Consider the following 15,922-nt stretch of genomic DNA (forward strand, 5'->3'; position numbering starts at 1 on the left):
CGGAAGAAGGCGGCGGCGGCCAAGGCGGCGCAGGAAGAAGTCGACGCGGCCGCCAAGGTCCAGGCTGATGCCGTAGCCAAGGAGTAGGCGGACGCGGCTGCCAAGGCTCGGGCCGACGTCTCATCCAAGGAGCGGGCAGATGCGGTCGCCAGGGCGCGGGCGAGGAAGACCACATGCGGCCAGGCGCCGCAACTTGTCATTCCCATGCGAGCTACTCCGCCGGCGCCAGGGACCCAGGCATCGATAGGAGGAGCCAATGATGAACAGCCTGTCGCGGAGGGTGGAAGAGGCGACGCCGTCGTCTTGGGGGCAGAGGAGCCCCTACAGGCGCCGACTGCTGATGCACAAAGCAGTCGGCTTGAGGTGCCACGGGTGCCACTAGCTGGTAACGAGCTGGTGGTTGGCTCGACTTCGGTGGCACACATTCCGGGGCGTCGTCGCCCGGAGAAGGCGGCGTCGGCGCCAAGGCCGCTGGAGGTAGGGGCCGCGAGCACTTCGGCCCCGGACGTCGAGGCTAGCAGCACCGCCCCGCTGGAATGGATTCCTGGAGGCAGGACAAGCGTGTGGAAACGTGCCGCAAACGACGTCCAGGCGCATCTTCAGGCCTAGGGTGCCACCCTCCAGCTGTACACGAAGGAGTTCTTGGCAACGCATGCCGCCGTCCGGGTATGTCTCCTGATTGCTTGTTTCTGATCCTTTTATTTTTCTTGAAACCTTCCGTGGGGGCGCGCTAGCGCACCCACTGGGTGTAGCCCCCCAGTTCCGGGCCGGCTGCTGAGCAGGCGGCTCAGAACTTAAGGTAAGTTCTGAGCGCTAACCTTCTCTTTTTTCTTCTCTTGTCTTTGTTGCAGGACTATCACAACATCCGCGCGGCTCCCTTCAACTCTCATGTCCGGGAGCTGACTAAGCGGACTGCTGAATTGTCCGACAGCCAGAGTAAGTACTTCATCCTTATTCTCGCGGGGGCGCGCCAGTGCACCCGCAAGGTGTAGCCCCCAAGATTCGGGCCGACTGCTGAGCAGTCGGGCCGGATCTTCCAGCGAATACTTTCTTTTGTTAACTTGCTGATTGTCCTTTCTTTCTTGTCTCCTGCAGGAGGCAATGCCAACTTACAGCAGCAGGTGCGCGAAGCTCAGACCGTGCTGCGGGCCAAGGAGGAGGAGCACAGCAAGATGGAGCAAGAGCGCGACCGCCTGGCCAAGATATTGGCTGACCAGGCGGACCGGCACCTGGCGGAGCTGTAGAAGCTCAAGGATGTGGAGGAGGCACTCGAGGCCGAGCTCGAGACTCAGCGCTCGAACTGGGTCGATAGGGAGAAAGCTCTGACCGATGGCTACGGCAAGATCGAGGACATGTTCGACGGTGAGTTGTTCTTCCCTTTCTTCTGTCTGCCGACTTCTCGTTCAAGCCCACTTCTGACTTCATACTTCTTTTTCCATCTCGTGCTGAGTATTTTCCTAGTCATGCCGTCGCTGCCAGCCAAGCCATCAAGGCTCGCCGTGACGAGCGAAGGCTGGCTGGTGCAGAAATTGCACCCAACGCCCCTCGGACCCTCGCCGAGAAGCTGCTTGCCATCCAAGCTTGTCTCCAACCAGCCCATCCTCGCCGACCCGTGCCGGAGCCTAGGTGGTCTCTGCCCTTTGGCCGGGTGCTCAGGTTCTGCGCACCCCCAGTCGGACCTCCGACTGGTTAGAGGTGGCCATCGACCCCTTCGAGGCATGGAAGGGCTCTGCAACCCGGGCAGGCGAACGGCGGGCTTTGGAGTTTGTCAAGGGGTGGTACCCTGGGATGATCCTAGCCCAGTTAGCCATTCTCCATGCTGATGCCAGCGAGGAGTTGGCAGCAGTGGCGCCCGAGCTCTATCATCGCGCCACGGCGATAGCCGAGTACATGGACACCAGTGTCTTCGTCAATGAGCTGAATGAGGAGGGCGCCTAGGTGCCTCCCAACTGGTTCGGCCTGAACCCAGAAGGCGGCGTGGACTCGGTTGAGGAGATCGCCTCCAGCGATGAAGGTGAAGAGGAGGACGATGAGGACGACAAAGATGATGCGCCCGATGATGGAGGCGACAACCGACATGAACCTGACCAAGTTTCGTCCAACGGGCGGCACGCCCACGAGCCGACTACTGCAGGTGTTAACCAGGCCGAGACCAACCAGGCGGCCGTTCAACCACCCGGAGCCTCGACCTTCGCCGACCCCTCTGATCTGGCTGCTTCTCCTCTAGCCTAGGCGTCCAAGTTATCTTTCTTTCCTGTTTTGTAATATCTTTTGAACAAACTTGTTAGATTTGCGCAGTTCCACCCGCTGGGGGTGTATTCAAATTCTATTGAATGCTGGCCAAGGGCCTTTTGCTATGTAAATTATCTTTGCTGATTTCTGACTTGTCTTGCTTTTCTGCTCTTTTGGCTTTTTCCCTTTGCCACCTTCCCTTAGCTGTCATCTTGCCAACCGGACAGCCGCTCTGCGGTCTATGGCTGGGTCAAGTACTTGGCCATTTTGGGAAGGTAAGTACTTAACCTTTGTAGAGCGTAGCAAGTTAAGTTTTTAGAAACAGGCGAGGAGCCGGCTTGGTCTATGCGAATGCTTTGGTCCTTAGCCAATTTTTGTGCGGGGCCCGTTTCTTGCCGCTAACTCTTTCCAACCGGACAATCGCTCTGCGAGCTGCGGCTGATGGCAAGAGAGGGCTTAGGTGCCGGCACACTACTTGTCCGAGTGCAGGTAGCATTGACATAGTACAAGGCGGCAAGCCCCCCCGGGCCGAGTGGTCGAACCTGGGGCCAGGCAGAATAACGAAATAACACATTTATAGGCATAGAACTTATCATATAGATAAAAAAGGGTAGCCCCCGAGTGCTCCTCGAGGGACCTGATGTCTTAGCGCTTAATACAAGAGGAAGCGTGGTACATACTTCATTAACTGTAAAATCTTCAGAGGAGATTTGCATTCCATGGGCGCTCCGATTCCCTACCGGAGTCGCCTCGCTTGCATGCTCTGGGCTTCTATGCATTGATGAGGTAGTAGGAGTCGTTGCCCAAAGCTTTGCTGATTATGAACAGGCCTTCCCAAGGGATCGAGAGCTTGTGCTGGTCGGCTGTTCGCTGGATCAGCCGGAGCACAAGGTCTCCCTCTTGGAATGATCTTGGCTTGACCTTTCGACTGTGGTAGCGGCACAGACTCTGCTGGTAGATGGAGGACCAGCTAAGTGCTAATAGCCGGCCCTCTTCTAGCAGATCAACGCCGTCTTCTCTTGCTTCTTTCGCCTCCGCCTCCATGTACATGGTGACGCGAGGTGAGTCGACCTTGATGTCAGTTGGGATGATGGCCTCGGTCCCGTACATGAGGAAGAATGGAGTGAAGCCGGTTGATTTGTTCGGAGTGGTGCGGAGGCTCCAATGGACGGACGACAGCTCATCGATCCAGCAACCGGCTAAGCACTCCAGTGGCTCGACCAGTCGGGGCTTGATGCCGGAGAGGATGAGACCATTTGCTCACTCGACTTGGCCGTTTGACTGTGGATGGGCAACGGACGCTAATCCAGTCGGATGCCCTATGTCGCGTAGAAACGGGCAAAGGCTCCCTTGGCAAAGTTCGTGCCATTGTCGGTGATGATGCTGTGTGGCACACCGTATCGGACGGTGATATCTACGATGAAGGTCACAGTAGTCGGACTGTTTAGTTTCTTGATTAGCTTTGCTTCAATCCATTTGGTGAACTTGTCCACGGCGACAAGCAGATGGGTCATGCCACCACGTGCTGTCTTGAATGGTCCCACCATGTCCAGCCCCCACACGGCAAAAGGCCAAGTAAAGGGGGTGGTCTTGAGTGCAGAAGCCGGTAGATGTTGCTTGGAGCTGAACTCCTGGCACCCTTTGCAATGCTTGACTAGCTCCTTGGCGTCCTCCAAAGCAGTTGGCCAGAAGAAACCATGGCAGAAAGCTTTGATGATAAGGGATTTGGAGGCCGCGTGGTGGCCACACTCGCCTTGGTGGATATCTTTGAGGATTTCTTCACCCTTATCTGGTTCTGCGCGGCGTTGGAAGACTCTGGTCACGCTGCGCCTGACAAGCTCTTTGTTTACTATCGTGTAGGCTCCTGCACGGTGCTGCACTTATCGGGCCGAGATCTCGTCAGCCGGTAGTTCTCTGATCACCAGAATCTTGAGGATGGGTTGTGCCCATGATGGTGCTTGAATTTCTTCAATTGCTACTACGGCCACTTGTACTAGGACGGTTGGGTTGGGAGGTGGCAGGTTGGGGTCGTCCGCCGCTTGCTCCATTGTTGAAGTCTTTGGGCCGACTGCCGCAGCCCTCGGGCTGGGCTGTGAAGTCCCCGGGCCAGGTGCGACTGCTGCAATCCCTGTGTCGGCTGCTAAAGTCCCTAGGCTGGCTGCAGCAGCCCTCGGGCCGGGTTGTGAAGTCTCCGGGCCGTGTGCGACTGCCGCAGTCCCTGGGCCGCCCGCCGAAGTCCTCGGGCCGGCTGCTGAAGTCCCCGGGCTGGGTGTGACTGCCGTAGTCCCTAGGCCGCTTGCCGAAGTCCCCAGGCCGGCTGCTGAAGCTCTTGAGTCGAATCCTACTGCTTCGGGAGCAGCCGGCACAAAGATGGACTCTGATTCTAGAGAAGGCCTGATTGACGGCTTGCGGAGGCACTTAAGGGAGACGTCGGCTGGTATTGCTTGACGGGTGGAGCTGATCCGTGCCAAGGTATCAGCTAGCTCATTTTCGTTCCATGGCACGTGAAGGAACTCGCATCCCTCAAAATATCCGCTGAGCTGCTGAACAAGGAAGCGGTAGCTTGCCATATTTACGTCCTTGGTGTCCCAGCCACCAGACAAATGTTGGACCACCAAGTCGGAGTCACCGTAGCACAGGATCCGGTGGATGCCGATATCTTTGGCCAGCAGGAGACCGTGTACCAGCGCCTCATACTCGGCCACATTGTTGGAGGTGGCGAAGTCAATTTGCAATGTGTATCTGAGCTTGTCACCTTTGAAAGAGGTGAGGACAACGCCAGTTCCCAAGCCGGTGCACATCTTTGAGCCATCAAAGTGCATCCGCCAATGGGTGGAGTCCGGAGCTGGCGGCAGGTACTGGGTCTCGGCCCAGTCGACGAGGAAGTCAGCCAGTGCTTGGGATTTGATGGCGGTTCGTGGCTGGTAGAAGATGGTGTAGGGGGCCACTCGATGTCCCATTTGGCCACCCGGCCAGATGCATCTCTGTTGCCTATGATCTTGGCAAGTGGGGCTGTGCAGACAACTGTGATGGGGTGCTCTTGAAAATAGGGCTTCGACTTGGCAGCAAAGTGCCTGCCATAACACATCTTCTGGTAGTGGGGGTAGATCTGCTTTGAGGTTGACAGCACCTCGCTCAAATAATACACATGCCTCTGGACCGGCTGTGCCGTGCTGGCCTCTGGGCGCTCCACTACCATGAGAGTGCTGGCCACCCGGCTGGTGGCATAGATGTAGAGGTACATGGGCTCCTTAGCAGTCAGGGCCGCCAGGACAGGCGGGGTAGTCAACATCTTCTTCGGCTAGAAAAAGGCCTCGTGCACCTTGCCATTCCACTCGAAGTGAGTGGTTTTCTTCATGAGTTGGTACAGGGGAAGAGCCTTCTCACCCAGCCGACTAATGAATCGGCTGATGGATGCCAAGCAGCCCATGAACTTCTGAACATCTCGCAGTCGGGTGGGTTTCTCCATCCTCTCAATGGCTTTTGATCTTCACAGGGTTTCCCTCAATGCCGCATTCTGAGACCAGGAAATCGAGGAGTTGGCCGGCTAGTACCCCAAAGATGCACTTCTCCAGGTTGAGCTTGATCTGAAATCGACACAGATTTTCACAAGTTTCCTTGAGATCTTCCAAGAGGGTACCGCGCTTCTCAGTCTTCACCACAATATCGTCTACGTAGACATGGGCATTTATGCCGAGTTCCTTGAGGAGGCACTTCTGCATGCAATGCTGAAAAGTGGCACCGGCATTTCTCAAGCCGAACATCATGGTCAGGTAGCAGAAGGCTCCGAATGGTGTGATGAATGCGGTCTTCAGGCGGTCTGCCGGGTTCAACTTGATCTGGTGGTAGCCTGCATAAGCATCCGAAAAACTCAGTAGCTCGCATCGGGCTGTGGAGTCTATCACTTGGTCAATCCGAGGCAAAGCAAATGTATCTTTGGGGCAAGCTTTGTTGAGGCTAGTATAGCCAATGCCACTTGTTGTTCTTCTTCAGTACAAGGACTGGGTTGGCAAGCCACTCTGGAACAAACACTTCCATGATGAAGTCGACTGCCAGAAGTCGGGCTATCTCTTCACCAACAATTCTTCTATTCTCCTCCGACAGTCGGAGGAGGGGTTGTTTGACTGGCTTGGCATCTGAGCTGACATGCAGCTTGTGCTCGGTGAAATCTGTCAAAACACCCGGCATGTCTTTGGGAGACCATGCAAAGATGTTCCGATTCTCACGAAGGAAATCGACGAGCTGGCTTTCCAATTTGCTATCTAGATTGGCCCCGATGACAGCGTGCCTTTCAGGGTGCTCTGGGTTCAAGGGAATCTTCTTTGTCTCTTTGGCCAGCTAGAAGGATCCCTAGGTCTCCGACTCTTTGGGCTCTGATGACATGCCCGGCTGCTTGCTGGCCATGGCCACCACTCAGCCCTAGAGCTTCTTCTCAGCAGCAATCACAAGGGACTCGGCCAGCCGGCTACTGGCTGCAGCACAGTCGGCCGACTTCTCATAGTCTCCGGATATCGTGAAAATGCCGTTGGTTCCTCGCATCTTCATCTTGATAAGGGCTCTCGAGGTCCACCACCTTAAACCAGATCGCCTCAAGGTGGAAGTGATCTTTGTCTCCGAAGATGACATCTATCTTGATCTTGCCGATTGGTGAGCAGGACAGTCCGGGCACAATTCCATGGAAAAGAGTCCAATTTGGATGGAGCTGCCTCTCTTTGATGCATAAATTCTCCATGGTATCACGGTAAAGGATGTTGATGTTGCTGCCACAGTCTATCAGAATTCGGGAGAAGCGAGCAGCTTGCCTTTCCATTGCAAGGGTGGCATCCGGCACCAGAGCATAGGAACCCGGAGAGGGCATCAGCTATGGGTGGCCAGCGCGGCTCTAGCTGATGGGCTTCTTGGACCAGTGCCTGAATTCTAGAGCACTTGAAGCAACAACATTCACCTCACGGTGTTGCTGACGTCGGCTGCGCCGGACGCCGACCACACTGGTGAAGACGAAGTAGGCTCCGTGTTCTTTGGGGTAATCATCCTGAACGGCGCCGACTACTGGATGGGCCGCCGGCTGCTGGGGAGGAGGCGGTGGCGGGCCAGCAGGCGGAGGGGGCATCAGTTCTTTGCCCTTCGAGATTCGGGTGAGCCAGTGGCACTTCTGAGTGGTGTGATTGGACGACTTCGCACCGTTGTGGAATATGCAGGGAGCACCTAGGGTTTGCTCATAAGAGAAGGCATGTAGCCAAGCAGGCTTGCCGCCCTTCTAGCGCTTGGGGCCAGGTTGTCCTTCAGGCTGCTGGACTTCGACTGTTTCCACCTGCCGGCTTGTGGAAACCGGTTGCAGGGCCTTGCGCTTGTTGTCGTTCGGCTGCTGGCCCCGACTGTTGTTAGCACCCGGCGTCCTAGGAGCCGGAGGGAGCACCTTTCCGGAATGTCCACTCGAAGCTCCGACTTCATGGAGGAGTCGGCAGTGGCGTACTTGTCTACTATGATCAGCAGCTCATTGGGTGTAGCAGGCTCGTCACAGAGGAGTTGGTGCTTGAGCAAGGTGCCCTCTCGACACCCGGCAGTGAAGTACTCGATCGCTTGGACCTCATCCACCCCTTCGCAGGAGTTGCGTAGTTCAGCCCACAGCGCCAGGTAGTCGCGGGTAGACTCATCCGGGCCTTGAACACACAACGAGAGCTGGCAGGGCTAGGGCGGCCGCTTGTAGGTGCTGGTGAAGTTGCGGATGAGCACTTCGGTGAAATCCACCCAGGTGTTGACGCTGTAGGGCTTGAAGCTGTTCAGCCATGTCTGAGTCGTGCCCTGGAGCATGAGCGGAATGTACTTTACGGAAACACTCTTGTTGCCGTTTGCTATGCTGACGGCTGTGGAGTAATTCACCAGCCAATCCTCCGGCTTCACGGAGCCGTTGTACTTGGGTGTGTCTCTTGGGAGCAAGAACCCTTTTGGGACGGGCTCATTGCGAATGCGGGGGTCGATGGAAGGCGGGCCCATCGCGTCTTCTTCTTCTAGCACCAAGGATCGCGCCAGGCGGTCAATCCAGTGGCATGCGTCATTCTCTCCGACTCCTTCTCGGCGGCCCAGCCGGTCGCCGAGTGTCGGGTGGTCAACAGGCGGCAGGGAAGCGCGCCTCTCCCTTCGAGGAGGCGGATAGTCGTCCCGTTGTTCCACTGCTCGTGGGCGGCTGTCTTGGTCGCGCTCGGTGGTGGTGCGTGTCCGACTATGGCTGGCAGCCGACTCTTTGTCTCGTCTGTTGCGGACGCCGCTTGTCAGCGTCCGGGAGGTCGCGCCATGCTCTTGGCGAAGGGGCGGGTTCTCAACCCGTTGGCCAGGCTCTTCTTGCTGCGCGGCATCTGCGTCGATAAGCTGTTGAACGCGCTCCGTCATGTAGCGACGCTCATCGCCCTCCAGGTGGTCCAGCTCATCTGCTGCCGCCTGGGCAGCATGTATGTTCTCCATGGGTGTGGCGTAGACAGGGCTGTCTACCCCAAACATGCTAGCGACGGCACAGCCTCGCTGTTGGACCGTGCCCATGCGGCTGGGCCCGCCAGCAGTCGGCGTGCCACCAACAGTGCGGTCGATCTCACGCTGGAAGGCCTCAGAGAGACGTCTCATGGTATCCAACTTCTTGGCATTCTCTACGAGCGAGACGCGGCAGGCCTCCAGCGTCTCAGCGTTGGTGTCTACCGCAATGGGTGTGGACAGGTCCTGCATTGCCGCCTGCAATGGGTCTTTGTCGGCTCCTCCGGAGGCTCCATCGTGACTGATGATAAGCACCTCCGTAACTGTGCTGCCGCCACTCTCCGCGCGAGGGAGTGGGTCATCGATGACCACCACGTTGGCAGGGAAGGAGTCGAAGGAGGCTGTGTCGGTGTCGACAAGCATCGGGTCAGTGGAGCCAACCGACTCTAGGTCAGTGGAGGGCTCATTGGCGATATGGGGCTTGCTAAGGAGGTCGACGAAGCAACTCTCAGAGCAGGCTGCCCCGACAACGGGTGCGGGCTCGTCGGAGAGGCGAATCTCGCCAACGAGATCGGTGAGGCTAGCCGCCGCACAAGCGACTTCCGCGCCATGCAATGCGCGGCGCAAACACCATTAGGCGTGTCGGGTTGGCTGCGCTCGCTAGGGAGGAACAAGGTTCCCATCCAGAACAGATCTCCGGACGACGGTGCACCAGGCCCCATGGTGGGCGCCAAATGTCGGGGGTGTCAAGCGACATATGCCAAAGGATGGCTTATCATGGTGGGGGATAGTAAGACGTCGCTGGTGCCAGGAATCGGGATGAGGCGTAGACATGCACGCCGGTGAACTTTACCCAGGTTCGGGGCTCTCCTAGGATATAACACCCCTAGTCCTGCTCTGTGGGGTCTCCGCATGATCACTCAAGCAACAATGGTGGCTACAAGCTTGCTCCTTGAGTTGTTTCTCTAGAGGGGGAAGAAGAACAAGGCTAGCCCTAGCTTCCTCTCTCTCTCTCTATGTGTGTGTGTGGTCTAAGGTCTGAACCCTTTGCATGGGTGCCCTGGGGGGTTTATATAGGCCTACCCCCAGGGGTACACTGGTAATTTGGCCGGGTACGGGACCCGGCTGTCAGTGTCTATGGTCGCCGGCTTCTCCGCCGGCCGCTGGGGCCCACCGCCGGGCTGGCCCCACCAGCTGTCTCGTCTTCACCAATAGGCTATGCCCACCACTTGCGGGCCCTGTCAGCTGCTTAGTACTGTGGCAATGCCACTGATGATGTGTGCTTTGTCGGGGAGGCGTGGCTATAGTGCCACCACTTGGTGGGCATTCACTGTAGCCATTCCCTGTCTCTTCTGATTAATGGCACACAGACTCTTAGGGAGGGGGTGGACCGCCAGCTGGGAGTTGGCCTTCCCCCATGCCGACTGGTCGGAACTAGCCTTCTTCTGGCTTCTCGCGGACAGATAGGGCCCACCACCTGTGGGCCGTACCGATAGTCCATAGTGGGAGCATGGCCTTCTCTGCCATGACTGATGTCACGGGCTGCGTGGCAATAGTGCTGCGCCGGACGGGAACGCCCGCCAAGTACGCTGCACTGTTGCCATGCTCTGCCCTAGATTCGAGGTGGCAAGCTGTACTGTAGCCACGCCTGTCTTGTCGATATAATGTGGTGCAAACTTTGAGGGCGTGAGGGGCTGCTAGCTAGGAGTCGGCCCGTCCCATGGCTTTCTTCTGAGTACCGCCGCCCTCTGGCAACTAGCCGCCTGGACCAGCCGGCCCCGAGAAGGCAGTTCTTTGCCTTTGAGGCTTCAGGGGCGCAGTCGGCCCTGATGTCTTGAATCGCCACGGGGAGCAGATGAGTCTACCCATGATCATTTACTCCGAGAGAGGTGTGTTATTACAACATAGCAAACCTATTGCATACCTTTCTAAAAAATTGAGTGGGCCTAGTCTGAATTATTCTACTTATGATAAAGAATTATATGCTCTTGTTCGGACTTTAGAAACATGGCAACATTATTAATGGACCAAAGAATTTGTTATACATTCTGATCATGAATCTTTGAAATGTATTAAAAGTCAAGCTAACCTGAATCGTAGACATGCTAAATGGGTTGAATTCATTGAGACTTCCCCTTATGTCATTAAACACAAGAAGGGTAAAGAAAATGTTATTGCTGATGCATTGTCTCGTCGCTATACTATGCTTTCACAACTTGACTTCAACATATTTGGTTTGGAGACCATCAAAGATCATTATGTGCATGATGCTAATTTTAAAGATGTAATGCAGAATTGTAAATAAGGAAGAACGTGGAACAAGTTCGTCGTTAATGATGGATTTGTCTTCCGTGCTAACAAGCTATGCATTCCAACTAGCTCTGTTCGCCTTCTGTTGTTGCTTGAGACACATGGAGGAGGTTTAATGGGACACTTTGGCGTGAAGAAGATGGAGGGCGTACTTTCTACACATTTCTTTTGGCCAAAGATGAGACGGGATGTTCAGCATTTTTTTGCTCGCTGCACTACATGTCAAAAAGCTAAGTCACGACTCAATCCTCATGGTTTATATATGCCTTTGCCTGTACCTAGTGTTCCATGCCAGGATATATCTATGGACTATGTTTGAGGTTTACCTCGAACAAAGAAGGGGAGGGATAGCATATTAGTTGTCGTGGATAGATTCTCGAAAATGGCACACTTTATACCATGTCATAAAAGCGATGATGCTGTTAATGTGGCTAATTTGTTCTTTTGTGAAATTATTTTCTTGCATGGTGTGCCAAATACTACTGTTTAAGATCATGATACTAAATTTCTTAGCCACTTTTCGTGATGTTTATGGGCTAAGTTGGGGACTAAACTGCTTTTTAGTACAACTTGTCACACCCAAACTGATGGACAAACTGAAGTAGTCAATAGAACATTGTCTACTAAGCTTAGGGATGTTTTGAAGAATAATAAGAAAATGTGGGAAGAGTGCTTGCCTCATATTGAATTTGCTTATAATTGTTCATTGCATTCTACTAATAAGATGTGCCCTTTTGAAATTGTGTATGGTTTCCTACCTCGTGCACCTATCGATTTGTTGCCTCTTCCATCTTCGGAGAAGGTTAATTTTGATGATAAACAACATGTTGAATTGATTTTAAAAATGCATGTGTTAACTAAGGAAAACATTGAGCGTATGAATGCTAAATATAAACTTGCTGCAGATAAGGGTAGAAAAGATGTTGTGTTTGCACATGGAGATCTTGTTTGGTTAGATTTGCATAAGGATAGATTTCCTGATTTGCGTAAATCAAAGCTAATGCCACGTGTTGATGGTCCTTTTAAGGTGTTAGAGAAAATAAATGATAATGCATAGAAACTTGAGCTGCCTGTAGATTTTGGGGTTAGTTCCACTTTTAACATTGCAAATTTGAAGCCTTATTTGGGTGAGGAAGATGAGCTTCCCTTGAGGACGACTTCATTTCAAGAACGGAAGGATGATGAGGACATCAATACCATTCTTATACCAATGGAACATCTTCGGAGATGTGGACTTCATTTCAAATAGTCAATAGAACATTGTCTACTATGCTTAGGGATGTTTTGAAGAATAATAAGAAAATGTGGGAAGAATGATTGCCTCATATTGAATATGCTTATAATCGTTCATTGCATTCTACTACTAAGATGTTCCCTTTTAAAATTGTGTATGGTTTCCTACCTCGTGCACCTATCGATTTGTTGCGTCTTCCATCTTTTGGAGAAGGTTAATTTTGATGATAAACAATGTGTCGAATTGATTTTAAAAATGCATGAGTTATCTAAGGAAAACATTGAGCGTATGAATGCTAAATATAAACTTGCTACAGATAAGGGTAGAAAATATGTGTTTGCACCTGGAGATCTTGTTTGGTTACATTTGCGTAAGGATAGATTTCATGATTTGCGCAAATCAAAGCTAATGCCACGTGCTGATGGCCCTTTTAAGGTGTTAGAGAAAATAAATGGTAATTCATAGAAACTTGAGCTGCCTGCAGATTTTGGGGTTTGTCCCACTTTTAAAATTGCAAATTTGAAGCCTTATTTGGGTGAGGAAAATGAGCTTCCATCGAGGATGACTTCATTTTAAGAAGGCGAGGATGATGTGGTCATCAATACCATTGTTATACCAACATACCCTACTACTATACATATTGGGCCAATTACTAGACCTCGTGCACGCCAATTAAATAACCAGGTACTGTCGTTTCTTGGTAATGATTCTAATGTTCATGAGAATATGATGCTGCCTAAATTGGATACATTTGTTTTTCTTACAAATGAAGGGACTAGCTTGGAGAAGGTTGAACATTGGAGCAAGAACAAGCATGGAGATGATGGCATGCACAAAGGAAACAAGAACGGAGTTTCAACTGATGATTTCAGGACTTTCAATCCACCGTAATGAGTGCACGAAGTCTTGGACGAAATATACAAGATGCTACTTCACAAATTTCGTCCAGAGGCTATTATAGATGTTGCATCACCTTATTATTGGGCCCGGCCCATTGAATTTCGAAATACATAAGTATAGGCTGTTTTTAGAGTTCGTATGTGTGGGGAAACAAGAGATAGGGCTGGTTTCGGACCCCTCCTCCAAGGGCCACGAAATTCCCCCCTCTTCCTACATATATACAACCCTTAGGGAGTCGTTTAGATTTTAGATTTTGTTTAGATTAAAAGTTTGTCATAGTTGCAACTTCGCGTACTTTGTTTTTGTTCAACGACCAGACCAAGGCATCACAGAATCCCACCTTGATCAATAAAGGTTTCATCTTATATTCGCAATATCCAGATTGCAATATTAGTTTCTTGCTTATTCTTCGTTTGCTTGCAGGACATAGACCATCATGGTCAAGTTGATCATGCTCTGGCCTGGTCAATAACCCCACGAAAATTGGTATAGCGATTGCTAAGGCGCGACGTCTTGCACGTTCGTAGTTGGATCGTCAAAGTCGACTCCCACAGAAAACGATAGCTATCTCATTGAAACACCGGGACACCCTCGCCTCTATCATGGATGTTCCGGGCTCCGGAGGTTCTGTGCCAGGTTCCGGGAGGGTCCGGCCTAACCAGAGAGTTGGCACGGTGGGAGATGGGCTGCTGACCGGAGCCGGAAGGTACGTGCCAGGTTCCGGGCTGGTTCTGGGCTAACCAGAGAGTTGGCACGCCCGGGCTTGTTTGGGTCATCGGGAGCTGGAAATTCCGGGGCGGCCGGAGGTTCCGGACTCTAGCCAGAGGTTCTGGTCTGAGCAGAGAGTTGTCGCTTGTTCCTTCTTCCTTAGTTGTAGGCTCCGTGACTTATGCATTGCACCTAATCACACATAGCGTTTCGGACATAGGCAGTAGCCATGTCTCAATTAAATGTAAGGGAAGCTCAAGTAGGAGAGATGTCACCTCAGATTGAATAGCATGTGCTCTTTCTCTTGTCATGGGTCCACTTGGAGCTTGGATAGTTGAGGTAGTGTCCATGGGGATGATCGTGGGATGCTCCACATCAAACAGCCACTTAGTCACTTGGGTGCTTGACATAGCACCGATTGGCGACCTGTGTCACGGTGAGGTGGAGCGGTGAAGTGGGTAGTTTGCCTCTGTTGTGCCCGGCAAGGCTGCCGGGGTGGTCTGGTGGCTCGTCTTCGGGGCAACCTCTTCCTCGCCAGGCTTGCCTACCCGGGAAAGGAGGTATTTCCCTTAGTGATATCTTGCCTCTCTGGCTTGACTTGGTCCTCTTGATCTGCACTCTAATTCTTCAAAGAACTGATCTCTTGTGCTTGGCTTGGTCTTGGATATTGATCTTAGGCCTGTGCACGGTCTGGGCAATGGACCTAGGGTTTTTTGCACCGACAAAATCAGAACTACATGCAACCACCAGCGCAAGCACAAGGTCGCCCACATGCATTCCATCACAACGGTAGGGCTGCACCACCACCTCAGGTATGACATCATGATCATATCCCTAAACTAAAATTGAATATTCCAACTTTTGTGGGAGGATACGTTCCCGATATATATCTTACTTGGGAGTTAGAAACTGAACAACCTTTTACATGTTTACAATATCCTAAGGAGAAACGTGTTCCTGCTGTTGTTTGTGCTTTCACTAGTTTTGTATGTGTTTGGTGGCCTGAGCATTGTAGATTACATCCTATTCCAGCTACATGGGCTGCTTTGAAAACTGCTATGCGTACTCGTTGGGTTCCACCATATTATCAACGTGAATTACTTCAAAAATTGCAGCATTTAAGACAAGGAAAATATGCTATAGAGGAATATTATTAGGAATTACAAACCGTCATGATTAGATGTGGTAGTGTTGAGGACAAGGAAGCTATGCTTTCATGTTTTATGGGTGGATTAAATAGATAAATCCAAACCATTTTAGAGTATAAGGAGTATAACAATATCACTCGTTTATTCCATCTTGCTTGCAAAGCTGAATGTGAAGTGCAGGATCGACAGGCATTGGTGCGGACTTCATCTAGACACTGCGTGAATCCTCTATTTCCACACATTCTGCTACGCCGGCACCTCCATCAGCTACCACATCCAACTGTGATACAAGAAAGCAGGCACAACCACCTCTATCTACTAAGAGCACACCTTTTGGGCCTGCACAAAGCTCTTCTTCATCCATGGCATTAACAAGGCAAACAGATGATATTATTTGTCGTCGTTGCAAGGATGGAGGTCATTTTGCGAGAGAAATCCCATCTAAGCGTGTGATGATTGCTACTGAGGATGGCGGGTATGAGTCTGCTAGTGACTATGATGAGGAGACTCCGGCCCTTATTACAAGTGAAGACCATGGTGGAGATGATTTTGAAAAGGAGACATAATACATGGCTGCTGAAGACGCTAACAGGTATGAAAGTTTAGTTGCTCAACATGTTTTGAGTGTGCAGGTCACATAAAGTGAGCAAAATTAGAGGAACAATTTGTTTCTTGCAAAGGTAGTCGTGATGGAATGTTCTATTCACGTCATCATCAATGGAGGGAGCTGCCACAACTTGGCTAGCATGGAGATGGTCAAGAAGCTGTCTCTCACCACAAGACCACATCTGCATCCTTGCTACATCCAATGGTCCAACAACAGCAGCAAAATTAAGGTAACACGTACTGTTCATGTGCATTTTAGTATCGCTACATATGTTGATTATGTTGATCGTGATGTGGTACCCATGCAAGCATGTTCGTTATT

The sequence above is a fragment of the Triticum aestivum genome, chromosome 1A (assembly GCF_018294505.1).
Source record: "Triticum aestivum cultivar Chinese Spring chromosome 1A, IWGSC CS RefSeq v2.1, whole genome shotgun sequence".
Taxonomy (NCBI): Eukaryota; Viridiplantae; Streptophyta; class Magnoliopsida; order Poales; family Poaceae; genus Triticum; species Triticum aestivum.